Source organism: Triticum aestivum, chromosome 1B (genome assembly GCF_018294505.1).
Source record: "Triticum aestivum cultivar Chinese Spring chromosome 1B, IWGSC CS RefSeq v2.1, whole genome shotgun sequence".
NCBI classification, from domain to species: Eukaryota; Viridiplantae; Streptophyta; class Magnoliopsida; order Poales; family Poaceae; genus Triticum; species Triticum aestivum.
In genome coordinates this window covers 536,204,517-536,209,366 of record NC_057795.1, presented here as the reverse complement: position 1 = coordinate 536,209,366, position 4,850 = coordinate 536,204,517, and the positions used below count along the sequence as shown (strand labels likewise).

Here is a 4,850-nt window from a genome sequence, read left to right as displayed (position 1 = left end):
ACCTTCTAGAAGGTTCCCAAGACCGGGAGTGCTGGAACGGTTAAACGGGCCGGCCCGTTGCGTCGCTGCTCGGTCGCTCGCCTGTGCGAAGCGCCGGCAGTTTGACGCAACGAGCGGCAAATAGGATATTCCTTTTTGCCCAGCTCTTCGCAGCCCAAACGGCACAACGCACGCAACGCTTCGCAGCCCAAACGGCACCAGCTCCACGACCCAACGCAGGCCACCGGCCGCCGGCGCCGTCATCCCGTTCCCGGCCTTCCCCCGCTCTGGTCTCCGTGCCTCGTGCAGCCTGTCCGTGCCAGGCGACGAGGCGACAGCGGCCTCCTCCGCTGCGCCCCGGCCCAGTGATTCTTCCGCCGCCAGCTGTGTGTGTCCTGCTGCTGCTTACTGCCGCCGCGGCGCCCCTCCATTCGCTGGTAATTTTCTTGCCGGTAGTTTTGTCTTCGGTGAATTGACGTATGCATTGTCTGGTTGTCACAGTGTATAGATGATTTAAATGTTGATTTGGTGAATTGATGTATGCACAGTGTATGTGAGTATGCGTAATATGTTAATGGAACTCGAATTGATTCATTGTGCAGAAATTGGTGTATCCATTATCTAATTGTCATAGTGTATAGATGACTTGTAGTTTTGCCATGTTTTATATCTTTTGCTAGATTGTTAAGCATTAGGTTTAGATTCTAGATTTATTGAGAAACTGAGCTTTATTGTGTATGTTTTTTATACTGGTTTCTTTTTGGAATGTTATATGGGGAGTGCCAAAGGTTTTTCATGTTCACGAAAAAATTTGGCCCGGGGTTTGCTTCAATCCTGGCTCCACCACTGGTTAGTGTGATTGTAGAAACTACTCTTTCAGACTTTCAGTAGTACTAAAGGGTTCAGTCTTCGGAGCTCCCTCCGTTCTATATCAAGTGTCGCTGATTTAGTACAACAGAGGGAGTAGTTGGTAGTTGCAAATTTCAAACGTATATAGTGAACTCTAATGTTGTGAGACTTGATTAAACTATTTATATTGCTCTTTTGGGCAATTTTGTATTACTAGTGTGATGTCGATTTTTTCAAGGCGGCACACCCTATGGTTTGTTCCTGGCTCCACCACTGCTTTTAACTTGCTTTAATCTCAGATCTGGCGTAGGATCAATGTCAACTATTTCTGATCAGAAGAAACGGACCTTAGAAGCCATTCAACAACGGTATGCAGCAGCTAAAGCTAAGAAGCTGAAAGATGAACAGCCTAAGTGCCCGAAGAACAAAGAGACTACCCCCAAGCCCAAGTTTGATGCACGGATTAAAGGAAAAACTCCCAAATTCACTCCTTCTCGAACCTCTGCCCAGCTCTCTACATTTAGAGGTTTTTATTTTGTTCACCATTCTCCATTCCATTGATGCAGATTTTACATATGTCACCAGTTTTTCTCATACTGCTGCTGCTCCTCAGCTCAAGGAAATTCCAGTCATCAACAAAACACTTCTGGTTCCTCAGGTAAATCCATGTCTTGTATGTTCGTGTGGCTGTGTTCCAAATTAACAGATAACTTTTTTTTTACCTTTTAGGTGGAGAAGTCAACCCTATATACTCTGAGCTTTCATTTGCTCTCCATGAAAATCTGTCCCAAGGTGACTATTCGGTAAGATCCCATGATATGCGTTCTGGCTATCAAATTTAACTTATATTGGTTGAAATAACCTTAAATATTTTTTGGGTGAACTGGTGTAGGATCTCGACAGCACGGAGATAGTTGACAGTGTTGTACATGACATAATTCAGAAAGGTGGAGAAGCCGGAAGAATCGCCAAGGGATCTAAAAAGTTAAAGCTGGATAGAGGGATTCTTTTGGATAACTATGTTCAAAGGGGTCCTATATTAGTGGATGCACAATCACGGTCTTTGTTGACCCATTCAAAGCGATCAAAAAGACACATGTCAATGAAGCAACATAAGAAATGTGGGTCATTTGGTTTACATGATACATTCCGCAGGTAATTCTTCTTCAGGATTAGTGTGCAGATATAAGTTATCTTCTTCTATCATCGCGTTTTCATATGATATGAATGAAACGTGTATATATCCTTCCTAAAATCCCCACATGTGGTATCTTTGGAGTTTATGCAGTTTTTACATGTGATTCTTTTTCTTGCAGGTTTGACCTCTATAAGCCAATGCATGAAATGTGGAAAGAGTATATGTGAGAGCTTACAAAAAGCACCCCGTATGGATCCCTCACTATCTTTCCTTTCTGTTACTTTCAGGCCTCGTTTCCATCCACACACTATTTGCTTTTGCAAGGAAAGATAAAAAGCTTGTGATTTATACTTTGTTGTTACCATTTAATTCGACGCTTGTAGTGCAAACTAGGAGGGTTTGCAAATGTTTGTGCATAGTACCAGATTATGTTAAAAAATCATTTTCACCATGGTCCTTACCTGAGTGGCCAAATATGTAGACTCGTGATCATGCCCCTTTGTCTACACGCATGAACTGATTGACTCGTAAATATGTACACGCTGGCAAAGTAGGCTGAGTAGTCATAAACAACATGTTTCAGACGTTGTTAACCCCGGTGAAGATTAGTTACATGTCTGCAGATCTGTGTGATCGTTTCCATGTCTTATGAGAGAACACCCAATCGCTCCTAGAGGTGGACCCATATTTGTAAAGTCACCTCATGCCTACTTGGCACCGTGGCACCCACGAGTGGATTGTCAACTCCCAGGTTGGGTCAGTCAGAGTTAAGGCCCTGGTAAAAAGCCCTACTTTTTGTTACACAATCTAGTATTATGCGCAAGAATTTGTAAACTCTGGCAATTTGCACAACAGTTTTACATATATGACCTAATTGTTTTTAGACCCTTTTTGATTGGTCTCTATTTTTGAAGGATTCTATGACTGTATTGGTGCATTTGTACTACTCTGTGATTGTCAGTTTGTTTTAACTTATGATCACAGTACAGTAACACACAGGCTTTATGCTGTTAATAAAATCAAGCCCACCCAAAAATAATATTTGTACAGAAAGTGTAGAGACTAAATTATTTGGTATGCGCCTGATTGTACAAGATAATAGCTTAACTAAGCTGTTGTTGTATTTAAGTTTGGTAAATAGAGTTCTGAAAGATTATTATTTTTTTGAAAATTTGAGCACTAAAATTCAAGAAATGTAATCAGTACCTTTCCCAGACTTGGGCTCACCCTTTATTATGCATTTTCAGTACAATGTATGAGGTATTGATGTTACCTGTTTTCTCCATAGGAAAAAGCAATTGTCTGAAAACCTCCTTTCAGCAGATCTTCATGGGGCCCTTATAATAGGTGATTCATATACTTGACATAGTTGCATACTGGATGATTAGACTGCCTGTATTTATTCTGTCATTATTTTTATGTTATTCTTTTGGTCATTCCCAGTGGCACAATGCAAAGCAGCCTCATATCAAGGTGTAAGTGGCATCATGATTCGGGACACTGCAGAGACTTTTGGAATTATATCAGAGGACAACAGCTTCCGAGGTACGGAGTACTTACTATCCCACTTCCTAATCAATATTTTGAACAGGCTTGGATGAAGTGATTTATAGTTTCCTTGAGAGCATATCTTTTACAATCTTTTTTCTTGTTCTGGGTGATGGCTGTTACAATCTTTTGTTGGCTTTTCTTTTCTACTGCTAATACGATACCTCCTTTTCCCATTGATCGTACTAAATAATCTTACTGCAACTCTCCATCCATATGGAACACATTCTTGTTTTTCCCGTGAGGTCCACACTTGAATTTTTTATATGCCAGAAATACAAGTAGACATGGTTGTTCAGCTTCTTGCTTAAAACGTTGTATTTTACTAACTCAATGGAACTTCTCTCCCCATAGGCTGATTTTTGCCGTTATACTATGTTGTTTGTAGTCATGAATTCTAGTATTAATTACTGTAGACCTGATGGGATTGCTTTCTAAGAAGCTCATTTTGAAATCTGCAGTTGTGCCGAAAGCTGGGTCAGTTTTCATTCTCCAAGCTGACTGCTGGAAGGTCACACTGATCGGTGACAAACTGTCACCAAAGGAGAAGTTGAAGGAAAGCCAGCGTCTTCAGCGTGCGCAATCACTGATCAGATAGAGTTTCGAGCCTGTTTTGACTCTGTTTTCTGACAAATTTTGCCCACAGGAACCCCTACAGTTTTTCTTGTTTAGTCGTTGTTTCTGTTGATTAACGTCAGTCTATCCCTTCATTGCTTAGCACTTGGCAGTTCTTGTTGCTCCACATTGTAAGCCAGTCACTCCTGGCAAAGACGCTACGCTGAGAAATTCCTTATAAATTCGAACACGCTTGTTGTGCAAGCTGCATCCTTGTAGGATAGCAACTACCATACCATGATCATTGATCAATCACAGGTCTTTATCGGAAAAAAAGAAGATCAATCACAGATTCACAGGTGACCAGTTGAGGTTTATGTTACGGGTCGGGTGAAAGTTTGGGTGCGTTGTCCTGTGTGGGTGTCGCGTTGCCAACGTACGTGTTGCCTCGCTCGCTAGCCCAGCCAAGCAGGCGTGTCGTATTGCAGCGCCGAGGAAACCATAACCTGTGAGCTGGGGCTGGAGCGGCGGCACCGGCGCGGGATGAAGCTGGTCACGGCGGATCCCTTTGCCGTGGGAAGGACTCCGGCGACGCTGCGCTATTTTTTTTTTAGAGCAAAACTGACCCGTCAAATATGCACCTACGTCAAATCATCAAAACCTTGTCACGCCCAATATGCCTAATTATGTGGACTACAAGTCATTCTATGCATAATTTGGGGACGAGCGGGCCGGGCGCCGCCGGTCCTCCTCCGCGGCCGCGCCGCCCGGCCGCGAGCGC

The 4,850-nt window shown here is 42.9% G+C and overlaps 1 pseudogene; it reads left to right on the top strand.

Moving 5' to 3' along the window:
* Nucleotides 1-1,103: 1,103 nt before the first annotated feature.
* On the top strand, nt 1,104-4,350 carry LOC123094053 (ribonuclease P protein subunit p29-like; annotated as a pseudogene).
* The last annotated feature ends 500 nt before the right edge of the window (nt 4,351-4,850 follow it).